Source organism: Schistocerca nitens, chromosome 1 (genome assembly GCF_023898315.1).
Source record: "Schistocerca nitens isolate TAMUIC-IGC-003100 chromosome 1, iqSchNite1.1, whole genome shotgun sequence".
NCBI classification, from domain to species: domain Eukaryota; kingdom Metazoa; phylum Arthropoda; class Insecta; order Orthoptera; family Acrididae; genus Schistocerca; species Schistocerca nitens.
In genome coordinates this window covers 833,368,300-833,383,815 of record NC_064614.1, presented here as the reverse complement: position 1 = coordinate 833,383,815, position 15,516 = coordinate 833,368,300, and positions in this window count along the sequence as shown.

Sequence of the window (15,516 nt, the reverse complement as noted above, 5' to 3'; positions counted from 1 at the left end):
CTTTTGCATAATAATTTAGTAGAAAAAGTATTCTGGATCTCACAAATTAAAATTTTAGTTGAAATTCATGATTTTCTGGTTTTTGTCTTAGAAATTAAGGAAGGAAGATAGATTAAGTAGACGAATAAATAAAGCTAGGATGTTTAAATTTAAGTAGAAGGGAGATCCGCTATAATCATAAAAATGTCAGAAGTTTCAACAGAATAACTATAAAACTATAGCTACAGCGTATCTCCAAAGAGCAAGTTCAGAGCTCGTCTACTGCGTGTAGTGTAATTAATTTAATTCTCTCGCCCAAAATATTTGACTTAGCCATTTGAGACTTTTATTATGATTACTCACTTGTGTGCTGATTGCACAATTAAATTGAAAGCTTCATCGGCCATCAGCAAAGGAAGCAATATTTATTCGATAACTTAAAGTGGTGCATTACTAGCCCAGCAGCTAGTCGGGAGAGCAGATTTGATCAGGCGTTCCCTTAGCCGTCCGCACCGCGGCTTTATATGTAAGAACACTGTGCGAGAAAAGGCCCCAGTTCTCTCTAGACGCTGATTAGCGCACCACCTGTGCCGGGAGTAGGGTCGCGTCGGTATCATTGCTATAAACAGCCCCGGATGCCGTAATAAGTTAAACGGGACACGCGTAACCATGAAATCGATTTCAAGTGAAGTGTTAATTCTGGGATGACTTTAATGATCTATCTTCAGTTTGCGTATGTCGTATTTTCACGTGCCGCCGCCGGACAGACATTCTACCATTATTTAGCGTGGCGTTTGATGAACATTATCATCAAATTATGGCTAGCATACACTTAAACATTTAATTTGAACAGTTATAGTGGCATCAGCGCATTAGACTCTGAACTGCTCTGGTAGTTGGAGTGTGTGGATTCTTTTTGGTCTGTGACTTACAGAATATAGTGAACATTTTACAGAGAATGGTTTTTGATTATGAATCCCAGACAATTTCCTAATTCCTCAGAGCTATAAGCTGTAGCAATAAATGTATTTCTCAGATGAAGTGGGCACTAGGAATTCTAATTACAGGCTTCACGTTTTGCTAATCACTTTCTGGTTGCCAATATTGTAGTTAGAGAGCCAGTGTTGAGAATGGCAAACAGCATAAATACAAAACATTTATTCTACTATTCCACCCACTGCCCCACATATGTTGCTAATCGGCCGGGAAGCCAAAACTGAGTAAACGTGAAAGTGATTTTTAAATATTCAGATTCGGAAGTGAAATGCGACACGCAACTGAGCAATGGAACAGTGATAGACAGTGTTACGTGTGCATGTGGACGACGCAATTGGATTAACATCGCATCTGGATTGAAGGAGCTGGCGCTGAGTCTAGCTGCACTGCTGGCATCTCGAGAAGTCAGTCTCGCCGCACCGCAGTCATCCATCGGAGCGACAGGAGCCGTGTCTGCTGTTACGGGCTACGCCCACAACACACAACACAGCAGTTGTCGAGGTGCCGTCTGCAGTTCAATGCGCCGCGTCACATCAGTAATCCTGGTACGCCGCGCCGGCAACGCCACACATCGTGCAGAAGGAACTAAATTAAGTGAAAAGCTGTTAAAACTTTTACTAACCTGCACTAAAAGACTGTCGGCATTGGATCCGCAAAAAGAAACAGAAGTTAAACCACAATCAGGACCTATGTCTGTTGAAGGAACTGTAAATCCAGACAACGGTTCAAGTGTAAATATGCATGAAAATAGTAATGTTGAAGTGAAATCCGAACTAGTGTCTCCTGACAGTAGTGTGAAAAAGGGCAACGATTCAATAGTAGAGACCCCTGTAGTAAAGCAGAAATCAGAAAGTGTTAAGTTATTGTATGATAGTTTCTCTGATGAATTAAAAATGAAACAGTCATCAGGGATGGTACAGTTTAAAGAGGAGAAGTTAGATATGACTGATCAATCAGAAGTTTCGTTTAGTTTTGATGATTCTGGTGTTGGAGCTAGTTTTTTTCGTCACCTGTGTGTGATAAAAAGCCAGCTAGTGAGCAACCCAAAGATACTGGAGCTATTGATTTAAATGTAATATTACAAGAAATAGCTGCCAGTAATGCAAAAATGTCAGCCAGTAATGCTAGAATGACAGCTGAGTTAAAATCTGATATAATTGCGGTAAATAACAGGATTGTGGCCAGCCAAACCAATTTTAATAAACGGTTTGAGGCAATGGACAATAAATTAGAATCCAATAAAGCTGAATTAGAAACTTCCTTCAAGACTGGCTGCAATAAGTTGAAAGAGGATCTGGACAGTTTAAATTATAAAATTGATTACAACCATGAGGATATTAAGAAAAAGGTTGCTCAACAGTTATCTGAGATATATTAAACAGTAAAATCCGAAGTTGCTGAGGTTCGCAAAGACTTCCAAATGGAAGATGCGAAGCTGGAGCACAAGTTAACAGAAAAGATCGAGGCGGAATCTGAACTGTGCTCAGATAGGTTTAAAGATGTTAATATAAAAGTAAACATATGTCAAGCAGAAGTAGACGCAATCAAAACTGATGCTACTCATATTGTGCAAAGAGTAGATAATGTTGAAATGAGAGTAGAAAATATTAGTACTAACATTGCTAACATTGAGAGTAAAGTAGCTTCAGTAACTTCTGGTAATGGTAGTATGCAACAAGTTGTAGCTGCAAACGCCGCTTTTATCGGGTGTCGGCAGTTCTTGCGGTTCGATCCAGATAAAAATATCCACCCACTAGATTTTTGGAACGATTTTGAAGATGTGATTCCACCAACTTGGTCTGAACGAGAGAAAATCTCATTTATTAGAAGCCATTTAGCGGATGACGCCATGCGTTGGTCAGCTGATGTTATGTTGAAGCGTAAAACATTCGCGGAATTTAAAACAGCTTTCATTAATGAGTACTGGTCTAGCAATAAGCAAAATGAAGTGGTGAGAGAATTTTGGAGTGGAAAACGCTTCAATGCAGGCAAGGAATCTATGAAAGAGTTTGCTAGGTCATGGATTTCACGTTTGTCACATGTGGCTGAAACCTGAAATGATAATACTAGGTCTTGAAGCCAAACTGCCATGGTATTGGCAAACTAGAATTATATCTGCCACTAGAGACAATATTGATCGTTTCATTGAGTATTTGGAACGTGTGGAGCATGTTGCTGCCAATGAGGAGCAAGCACGTAATAACAGAAATGGTAATAACACTAGTAGTAATTTTAAGAACGAGCAGAATGACAATGTAAACATCAGAACAGTAGGTGTTCGCCATCCTAAGAAAGGTAGGAATTGGAGAAATAATTACCAGAACCAACAATGGCATCCAAATGATAGTAATTTTGTTCCTAACAAAAATGTGCAAGTAAACAACAGTGTTGAAAGCAATGCTGTGCCAGTTAACTATAATGCAAATAAAGGTAACAGTAGTAGGCAGAGGCTGGAAAACTAGTTCCCATCTATGAGGATACTGGCGCTCAACAGGCGGTTGCTTTTCCTAAGCCAGTAATTACAGTAATTAGTATGACATATCAGAATACTCAAACTGAGGATTCGGATGATGGGTCGCTAGCATCCAATGATACTGCAGAAATATTAAACCACTCACAGTATTTGATAGATACCGTGTTAGAGACGCTTTCTAATTGGGAAGAGAACGAGAAGGCGCAGCAGTGTAACGGTAGGGAAGAGCTACAAAATACTGAATTGTCAGTTGAAGAAGCAGAAGAAATTCATACTTATATTAACGATGAGGATGATGTGCTCTTATCTAAAGTGCCTGTGCAGGATGTTGATACTGTACTAATAGATTTAGGACAGGAGGTAAGTGAGAAAGTAGGGGATAGCCTGTTGTGGGTCGATGAACCCAGTAGTTGTGACCAGTTGTCATTTGAGAAGGAACCCGACGATAATAGTGAAAGTGGTTTAGCTGAAACTAGTGTTATGCCCGGTCTGGAGGCGCAGAATCGCTCAGACTACAGTAATTTGGGTCATGTTCAGCAAACTAAATGTAATGAAGTCGTGCGGTGTTTCGATTTGAAATTAATAGACCGACTGGAAAAGGCAGCTGAAAATGTAGTTCAGGAAATCCCTACACACTTTGACCTAAATGTAAAGAAGACAGATGTCGATCACTTTAGTTGGAGACAAATCCAAAAGGAACTATTGGATGAGATTGAGGAACCACCTGTACAACCTAGAATAAGCCACCCTATAATAATAGTGAATATGGTGGGTATCAATGTACGTTGTCTCTTAGACAGTGGAAGTGAGGTGAGTGCGATATCTCAGTCCTTCTTTGATACATCATCTAGTAAAGACAAGCTTACCGTAATAAGGCTATCAGGACTAAGAATAATTGGTGCTACTGGCAAGGTGTCAAAAACGGTAAAGCAAGAAGCTTTACTGCCCTTTGATATTAATGGTAATTTAATTGATCATCCATGTTTAATTGTAAACAATCTCAGTATTGAGGTTTTAATTGGCATAGATTTCCTGTCGAAATATCAGAGTGTTGTTGACTTTGAAAGAAACCAGTTAAAATTGGTCTTGCTGATAACCGGAGTAATTACGGTACCTTTTATTGATAAACATGTAGTAAATAATGATGAAACTTGGGATCTGCCTATACGAGTTCTGAAAAATAGGAGATATTGGGACGAAGGTGTTAATCTTAGTAAAAGTAAGCTAAACACAGAAGAAGAAGATGCAATTATTTTGGACAAAATAGAAGCTAAATTGCAGGAAATCGATAAAATTTCAGCTAATCAGAAGGAAGAACTGAGACAGGTTTTAAAAAGGCATCATAAGGTATTTTCAAATCGACCTGGCGTGGTCGAAGGTTATGAATATTAATTAAAGGTGAAACCTGGCCAAGTGTTTTTCAGGAAGCCATACCAAATACATGTAGCTAGGAAGGAGGCGGTCCGAAAGGAGATACAGAGAATGCTAGAGTGGGGTATGATTGAAAAAGCGGTCAGTGAGTACAATAATCCTATTGAAACTTCCTGGCAGATTAAAACTGTGTGCCCGACCGAGACTCGAACTCGGGACCTTTGCCTAACGCGGGCAAGTGCTCTACCATCTGAGCTACCGAAGCACGACTCACGCCCAATACTCACAGCTTTACTTCTGTCAGTATCTCGTCTCCTACCTCCTACCTTCTGCAAGGTTCGCAGGAGAGCTTCTGTAAAGTTTGGAAGGTAGGAGACGAGATACTGGCAGAAGTAAAGTTGTGAGTACCGGGCGTGAGTCGTGCTTCGGTAGCTCAGATGGTAGAGCACTTGCCCGCGAAAAGCAAAGGTCCCGAGTTCGAGTCTCGGTCGGGCACACAGTTTTAATCTGCCAGGAAGTTTCATATCAGCGCACACTCCGCTGCAGAGTGAAAATCTCATTCTGGAATAATCCTCTTGTTGTTGTACCAAAAAGAGACGGGAGTGTCAGATTGGTCTTGGACTCTCGTTGGTTGAATGAAATAGTGGTTAGGGAAAGTGATAGACCGCAGAACATGGACGAGTTATTGCAAAAATTCCGGGGAGTAAAATTCTTAACCTCAATGGACATCATCGTTATCAGGAGAAAGAAAAGTGGCATTCTACGGATCGGAGCGTGGAATGTCAGATCCCTTAATCGGGCAGGTAGGTTAGAAAATTTAAAAAGGGAAATGGATAGGTTAAAGTTAGATATAGTGGGAATTAGTGAAGTTCGGTGGCAGGAGGAACAAGACTTTTGGTCAGGTGATTACAGGGTTATAAATACAAAATCAAATAGGGGTAATGCAGGAGTAGGTTTAAAATGAATAAAAAATAGGAGTGCGGGTTAGCTACTACAAACAGCATAGTGAATGCATTATTGTGGCCAAGATAGACTCAAAGCCCATGCCTACTACAGTAGTACAAGTTTATATGCCAACTAGCTCTGCAGATGATGAAGAAATTGATGAAATGTATGACGAGATAAATGAAATTATTTAGGTAGTGAAGGGAGACGAAAATTTAATAGTCATGGGTGACTGGAATTCGTCAGTAGGAAAAGGGAGAGAAGGAAACATAGTAGGTGAATATGGATTGGGGGGAAGAAATGAAAGAGGAAGCCGCCTTGTAGAATTTTGCACAGAGCATAACTTAATCATAGCTAACACTTGGTTCAAGAATCATAAAAGAAGGTTGTATACCTGGAAGAATCCTGGAGATACTAAAAGGTATCAGATAGATTATATAATGGTAAGACAGAGATTTAGGAACCAGGTTTTAAATTGTAAGACATTTCCAGGGGCAGATGTGGATTCTGACCACAATCTATTGGTTATGAACTGCAGATTGAAACTGAAGAAACTGCAAAAAGGTGGGAATTTAAGGAGATGAGACCTGGATAAACTGAAAGAACCAGAGGTTGTAGAGAGTTTTAGGGAGAGCATAAGGGAACAATTGACAGGAATGGGGGAAAGAAATACAGTAGAAGAAGAATGGGTAGCTCTGAGGGATGAAGTAGTGAAGGCAGCAGAGGATCAAGTAGGTAAAAAGACGAGGGCTAATAGAAATCCTTGGGTAACAGAAGAAATATTGAATTTAATTGATGAAAGGACAAAATATAAAAATGCAGTAAATGAAGCAGGCAAAAAGGAATACAAACGTCTCAAAAATGAGATTGACAGAAATTGCAAAATGGCTAAGCAGGGATGGCTACAGGTCAAATGTAAGGATGTAGAGGCTTGTCTCACTAGGGGTAAGATAGATACTGCCTACAGGAAACTTAAAGAGACCTTTCGAGAGAAGAGAACCACCTGTATGAATATCAAGAGCTCAGATGGAAACCCAGTTCTAAGCAAAGAAGGCAAGGCAGAAAGGTGGAAGGAGTATATAGAGGGTTTATACAAGGGCGATGTACTTTAGGACAATATTATGGAAATGGAAGAAGATGTAGATGAAGAAGAAATGGGAGATAAGATACTGCGTGAAGAGTTTGACAGAGCACTGAAAGACCTGAGTCGAAACAAGGCCCCGGGAGTAGACAACATTCCATTGGAACTACTGATGGCCTTGGGAGAGCCAGTCATGACAAAACTCTACCATCTGGTGAGCAAGATGTATGACACAGGCGAAATACCCACAGACTTCAAGAAGAATATAATAATTCCAATCCCAAAGAAAGCAGGTGTTGACAGATGTGAAAATTACCGAACTATCAGTTTAATAAGTCACAGCTGCAAAATACTAACGCGAATTCTTAACAGACGAATGGAAAAACTAGTAGAAGCGGACCTCGGGGAAGATCAGTTTAGATTCTGTAGAAATGTTGGAACACGTGAGGCAATACTAACATTACGACTTATCTTAGAAGAAAGATTAATAAAAGGCAAATCTACGTTTCTAGCATTTGTAGACTTAGAGAAAGCTTTTGACAACGTTAACTGGAATACTCTCTTTCAAATTCTGAAGGTGGCAGGGGTAAAATACAGGGAGCGGAAGGCTATTTACAATTTGTACAGAAACCAGATGGCAGTTATAAGAGTCGAGGGGCATGAAAGGGAAGCAGTGGTTGGGAAAGGAGTGAGACACGGTTTTAGCCTCTCCCCGATGTTATTCAATCTGTATATTGAGCAAGCAGTAAAGGAAACAAAAGAAAAATTCGGAGTAGGTATTAAAATTCATGGTGAAGAAGTAAAAACTTTGAGGTTCGCCGATGACATTGTAATTCTGTCAGAGACAGCAAAGGACTTGGAAGAGCAGTTGAACGGAATGGACAGTGTCATGAAAGGAGGATATAAGATGAACATCAACAAATGCAAAACGAGGATAATGGAATGTAGTCAAATTAAATCGGGTGATGCTGAGGGGATTAGATTAGGAAATGTGACACTTAAAGTAGTAAAGGAGTTTTGCTATTTAGGGAGTAAAATAACTGATGATGGTCGAAGTAGAGAGGATGTAAAATGTAGACTGGCAATGGCAAGGAAATCGTTTCTGAAGAAGAGAAATTTGTTAACATCTAGTATAGATTTAAGTGTCAGGAAGTCGTTTCTGAAAGTATTTGTATGGAGTGTAGCCATGTATGGAAATGAAACATGGACGATAACCAGTTTGGACAAGAAGAGAATAGAAGCTTTCGAAATGTGGTGCTACAGAAGAATGCTGAAGATTAGATGGGTAGATCACATAACTAATGAGAAGGTATTGAATAGGATTGGGAAGAAGAGGAGTATGTGGCACAACTTGACTAGACGTAGGGACCGGTTGGTAGGACATGTTTTGAAGCATAAAGGGATCACAAATTTAGCATTGGAGGGCAGCGTGGAGGGTAAAAATCGTAGAGGGAGACCAAGAGATGAATACACTAAGCAGATTCTGAAGGATGTAGGTTGCAGTAAGTACTGGGAGATGAAGAAGCTTGCACAGGATAGAGTAGCATGGAGAGCTGCATCAAACCAGTCTCAGGACTGAAGACCACAACAACTACATGGACATCACGTGTGGATATTGGAATTTGCCACTGGCGGAAAGTTCAAGGAAGTACACAGCTTTCTTCTACGAAGGAGTTTGTTACCAATACCGTGTGGTACCTTTCGGACTTAATATCTCTGTTTGTGCCTTCGTAGTGTGATGTGCCATGTTTTAGGACCAGCCTTAAGTAATAAAATAACAGTCTACGTAGATGATCTGTTAATAGCAACTCCTACCTGGGAAGAACACATAGTTTTATTATAAGAAGTGTTAGAGGCTACTGAGAGAGGTGGCATGAAACTAAAGATTGAAAAGACAGAGTGCGTTAAAGACGAAATAGGTTTCTTGGGATATATGATAAGTGGAAAAGGTATTCCGCCTGACCCAGGCAAGCTAGCAGTCATTGAAAAATTTGAGGCTCCCAGAAACAAAAAGCAGTTGAGATCGATGTTCGGTCTTTTCGGCTTCTATATGCGTTTTGTTAGTGATCAGGCTTTTAATGCACCCTGTCTTCACCTCCTGCTGAAAAAGAATACCCCTTGGGTTTGGACAGCGGAATGCCAACAGGCGTTCGAGGTGCTTAAACAACCTTTAATTAATATTCCTATTTTATATCATCCTGATTTTGAAAAACCATTCTGTATGTCTGTTGATGCTAGTGGCTTTGGTATAGCTGTGGAGATATTCCCAGTAGAAATAGAGAACGAACAAGAAGTGCACAAGACTATAGTTTTCGTAAGTCGATCTTTACAGGCAGCAGAGAGAAATTATGGCATCTCAGAACTAGAAGCATTGGCAATTGTATTTGGGGTACAGAAATTTGAGCAGTATCTATTAGGTCACAAGATAATTGTTTACAGTGACCATAAGGCGTTGACCTTTTTAAAGACCTGTAAGTTGAGGAATGCTCGTTTGGTAAGATGGTCATTGTATCTCCAGCAGTTTGATCTTGAGGTTAGATATATTCAAGGAAAACACAATCTGGTAGCTGATGGGTTATCTAGAAGTGCGGAGCTATGTGATGACGCGGGAATTATAGCAACTGACCTAAGTGAAGTACGAATGTTTGCATTGCACTAAGTAAAGGAAGAAAGTGCATTAAAGAGGGTGATTAAGAACTTGAGACGGGAGCAGAATGCAGATGACCAGCTGAAATTAGTGAAGAGCTATTTAGGAAATTCGAACTATCCTAAGGTTTCGAAATACTATTGTCTGCATAAAGGTATTCTGTTTAGAAGGAAAAATGTAGGAGTTTCAGAGTGGAAGCTGTGCTTTCCCTCACAACATGTAGACTTACTAATCGACTATGTACACCTGAGGTATGGGCACTACGGTGCAAAGAAGTGCATTGCCAAATTAAAAGAGAAGGTTGTGTTTGACAACATTTACCGCCGTGTTGCCAAGCGTCTAGCATCGTGTGTAGTGTGCCAGAAAGTCCGTGCTGCTAACACCAGAATACAAGGGGATATGCATTCAGTAGAGCCAACTGAAACCCTAGAATTACTGGCTTGTGATTTGTTTGGCCCTCTTCCTGCTTCGAGAGGTGGGTGCACCCATGTTTTTGTTGTTGTGGATGGATTTAGTAAATATGTTAAGCTATACCCAATTAAAAGAGCAAATGCAAAAACGTTGGTAGAAAAGTTGGAAAAAGATTTCTTCTTGAACGTTGGCGTTCGGACGAATTTGCTGTCAGACAATGGGCCTCAATTTACTTCTGATAGATTTAAAGAATGTCTGGATAAGGCCGGAGTGAAACATCTGAAAATATCTGCGTATTTCCCCCAAGGAAATATGAGTGAACGTATTATGAGAGATTTGAATATGCTTTGCAGGACTTATTGTGCTCGGAAACATTCAAGTTGGGAAGAGCACATGAAGTATTTTGAGAATGTAATTAACAACTTAAGGCATGATGCAACTGGTTTTGCGCTTTACGAATTGATGCTTGGCCAAGAACCACACAATGTAATTGCAGATATGGTAGAATTACCTATTCTAACGCAAATATCCACTGACGAAAAGAAGTTAAGGGCTATGGCAAATATAAGGAAAAGAACATTAGAAAGAAAGAAGCGTCATGACGCAAAAGCTGTACCCACCAGTTTTGAAATAGGTCAGTTAGTCCTTGTCAAAACCAAGGAAAAATCAAAGAAAATAAATGCAGAAACAAAGACATTCATGTTCGTATACCAAGGACCTTTCAGGATCATAGGAAAACCACATGCCAATGCATATAGGCTAGAGTACCCTAAGAGTAAAAATCTATTCGGTCTCAGGAACGTGATCGACCTAAAGAAGTTCATAGGTAGTGAATGAATTCTGTAGGGTGGAGGTTGTTCTGTAACCTCTACACAGTGTGGCAGCTGTGCAGCCTCAGCGGTGCGAGATTTTCTTTCCTTTTCAGGTCTCACTCATTCTTCATCTTTCCTATCCACCAAAATTTCGGCTCTTACTCTCAAATACTAAAATCTTCCGGTATGACTATCAAGCCAGCATTAAGATAATGAATTCTGTAGGGAGGAGGTTGTTCTGTAAGCTCTGCACAGTGTGGCAGCTGTGCAGTCCCAGCTGGGTGAGATCATCTTTCCCATTTCAGGTCTCACTCTATCTTCATCTTTCCTATCCACCGAAATTTCGGCTCTTACGCTCAAATACTAAAATCTTCCGGTATGACTATCAAGCCAGCATTAAGCTAATGAATTCTGTAGGGAGGAGGCTGTTCTGTAACCTCTGCACAGTGTGGCAGCTGTGTGAGATCTTCTTTCCCATTTCAGATTTCACTCTCTCTTCATCTTTTCTATCCACCTAAATTTTCGACCTCTTCTTTCCAACACATTACATTTTTCCGTTATGGTTATCAAGCCAATAATAAACTAATGAATTCTGTAGGGAGGAGGTTGTTCTGTAACCTCTACTAAGTGTGGCAGCTGTGCAGTCCCAGCTGTGTGACATCTTCTTTCCTTTTCAGATCTCACTCATTCTTCGTCTTTCCTATCCACCAAAATTTCGGCTCGTACTCTCAAATACTAAAATCTTCCGGCATGACTATCAAGCCAGCGTTAAGCTAATGAATTCTGTAGGGAGGAGATTGTTCTGTAACCTCTACACAGTGTGGCAGCTGTGCAGTCCCAGCTGGGTGAGATCTTCTTTCCCATTTCAGGTCTCACTCTATCTTCATCTTTCCTATCCACCAAAGTTCCGACTCCTTCTTTGCAATACAAAAATTTTCCGTCATAGCTATCAAGCCATGGGTTCTGTAACCATTCTATCCACCGATTAGTGAAGAAAATACCTAATGTGACAAACCTAACAGTGACATAAACAAAGGAGAACTATGATGTAATTAAGATACAAAGGTATTTGAGTAACAAGTATGTATAGAACCCTGGTAATATTATAAGTACAAAGTTGTTGTTCTATTGGAAATGGTCCACCAACAGTAATTTAAAAAGATATACAAAATCGTGTACAAGCAGGATCTGAAGTGGCAGTGAAACCTATTGTATGCTGTAGAGCTAACTAATTAATAGTAAAAGAGATTGCTTAGTGTTATGAAAAATATGCAGATAAGTTGTAAGAATGAACTCACCTTGTGTAGCAAGGAATGGCAGTGTAATAGAACTGAACAGTGTTTGTGGTTGAGACGTGAAGGACACGTCCTTGAAATATTTATAAGGTTGGAGCTGACCGTTATTTGGTGTAGTGTGTGACAGGACACACCTACATGTATTGAGGTTATGAGTTGGAGGCGTGAATGCGACCATAGGTACCCTTACGTTTGATGAGACGGAGCAGCTGATGGTGTCCTATAGGTTTAAGGAATTTAGCATTACACTCGGCCATAATTACTTAATGCACTTAAGTGGATTCGGGAGGACGACGGTTCAATCCCGTCTCCGGCCATCCTGATTTAGGTTTTCCGTGATTTCCCTAAATCGTTTCAGGCAAATGCCGGGATAGTTCCTTTGAAAGGGCACGGCCGATTTCCTTCCCAATCCTTCCCTAACCCGAGCTTGCGCTCCGTCTCTAATGACCTCGTTGTCGACGGGACGTTAAACACTAACCACCACCACCACCACTTAAGTGGTAGGTCGAGAGAGACTACCTGTGGTTTAAGCATCCGATTGAGTGGAAATGGATTGCCATGTGAGCAAACTGATCAGCTGCAATACACTATAGATATGAAATAAATGTGCTATCCTATGCTTTAAATTTTAATGGAGTGAGTATTACTTACGTTCATACACTAGCAAAGTAAGTAAGTGCATAATTGCAGATGTGGAACTGACACAGCAGCAGAAGACCAATAAGTGGATTTAGTAGTCAACTAAATGTAGTGTGTTTTGAACACTCAGAAGTATACTATTACCACAAGTTACTCACATGTACAGAAAAGCTGAGAAGACAACTACTAATCAAATATACTCATACTATCTCTAAGAATTAGATAATCGAAGATGAGTCAGCTAAGCAAATAAAATAAAAATGTATCAAGAATGTACTGAGCATTGGTTCAGTGTTCTGGCCAAGAAATAATAAATTGAGATTAAATAGGATTTATGATTGTATGCCTTGAGCATAAATTTTCTCTAGTATGTGACTAACGGCGTTTTGAGCCATTTGTTTACCAATTTAATGACAGTTAAGTAACCGTGAGAGGAAAATTGAAAAAGTTCTGTTTACTTTGTTCCAGTAACATATTGAAAGATAAAATGTATATATCCCCATTTCATTGTGACCCACCTTTAGATATTAAGTGAACAGAGTCTGAGGCACTCTTTTTGTTTGTTCTAATGGACAAACCAGATAATGGCAGCCTGGTAGCTGCGTGAAACCGTGGAGTGACGTGGACACAAATCACAGTGACCCCTCCCCTTTCCCCATGTAATTTAGAGTGAACGTGAAGGACGCACACCATAGCAACTTCCCCTCCTCTACCCTTGTGAATGGAAGTGTAGAACGCCAGCCAAAGCGGCTACAACCACGTGTGTAAAACTGAAATCGTCATGATTTGTGAAATTTTCTTTCAGGTTTAGAAAAGACTGCTAAGATATAATTATCTGTTTATGTATCATGAATAACTATGTTATTTTCTTTGAATTTGTGTATGTAAAATATTTACAGACAATTTAATGGATTTAAGATTTTCATAATTTTTCATATTTTTATGTGTTTGTCTGTCTAAGGCAATATGTATGTCAAAGTATATCATTGATTTTGCTTAAATTTTGAGTGATAATGTTGCTTAAGAGGCAATGAACATGCCAGCAATTTAAATAATTGAAGTAGGTAATAAGTTTTCTTTTAATATTTCTATATGTTTACATTTCAATTTTAATTTTCATAGGGAGTTAATCTTTACTCTTGCTTCCCTTTTTGTAATTAACTTTTTTTCATTTACATTAAAAAAAAATAAGTAGAGGGTGATGTAGCAGCATACTCACGCCTTATAAAATTCACATCAGTCTTTCCATTGTGTGCCAGCCTAGTCCGCTGTAACTAGCTCTGACGTCATAAATATTGCGCAATACTTTAAAATGAAGTAAATAACCTGAAACGTTTCTAGCATGTCAGGAATAATACAAAATCAATATGTGTTGGATATCAGTTCAATAACTTTAACCATTTTCGAAATTTGGATGTTTTTCTGTAAAAATCATTGGCAAAACAGAAAAGAGCTAGAAACTTAAAAACTTATATTTAGATTCCTTTTGCATAATAATTTAGTAGAAACAGTATTCTGGATCTCACAAATTAAAATTTTAGTTGAAATTCATGATTTTCTGGTTTTTGTCTTAGAAATTAAGGAAGCAAGTTAGATTAAGTAGGAGAATAAATAAAGCTAGGATGTTTAAATTTAAGTAGAAGGGAGATCCGCTACAATCATAAAAATGTCAGACGTTTCAACAGAATAACTATAAAACTATAGCTACAGCGTATCTCCAAAGAGCAAGTTCAGAGCTCGTCTACTGCATGTAGTGAAATTAATTTAATTCTCTCGCCCAAAATATTTGACTTAGCCACTTGAGACTTTTATTATGATTACTCACTTGTGTGCTGATTGCACAATTAAATTGAAAGCTTCATCGGCCATCAGCAAAGGAAGCAATATTTATTCGATAACTTAAAGTGGTGCATTACTAGCCCAGCAGCTAGTCAGGAGAGCAGATTTGATCAGGCGTTCCCTTAGCCGTCCGCACCGCGGCTTTATATGTAAGAACACTGTGCGAGAAAAGGCCCCAGTTCTCTCCAGACGCTGATTAGCGCACCACCTGTGCCGGGAGTAGGGTCACGTCGGTATCATTGCTATAAACAGCCCCGGATGCCGTAATAAGTTAAACGGGACACGCATAACCATGAAATTGTTTTCAAGTGAAGTGTTAATTCTGGGATGACTTTGATGATCTATCTTCAGTTTGCGTATGTCGTATTTTCACGTGCCGCCGCCGGACAGACATTCTACCATTATTTAGTGTGGCGTTTGATGAACATTATCATCAAATTATGGCGAGCATTCACTTAAACATTTAATTTGAACAGTTATAGTGGCATCAGCGCATTAGAAGAATATAGTGAACATTTTAGAGAGAATGGTTTTTGATTATGAATCCCAGACAATCTCCTAATTCCTCAGAGCTATAAGCTGTAGCTATAAATGTATTTCTCAGATGAAGTGGGCACTAGGAATTCTAATTACAGGCTTCACGTTTTGCTAATCACTTTCTGGTTGCCAATATTGTAGTTAGAGAGCCAGTGTTGAGAACGGCAAACAGCATAAATACAAAACATTTATTCTATTATTCCACCTGCCGCCCCACAAACGTTCCCCTCTATGCCAAGTATTATTCGCGTGATACCTGGTACCAGCTGAATGAGGATTCGCTGACAACATACAATCACAAATTCGCATCAAACATCCCTGCACTAGCATCTTATACCCTCTCTCATCGATCCTGTCGCCTAATAAAAATATAGGCTGCCAAAAGCCACATGGAATCATGCCTGTAATCACCATGATGAAGATTGTTTGCAAAAGAAGCCGAAACATTGGTAGTATCCTATAATTATGACGCGGTCACTCGCCCAGGAGGA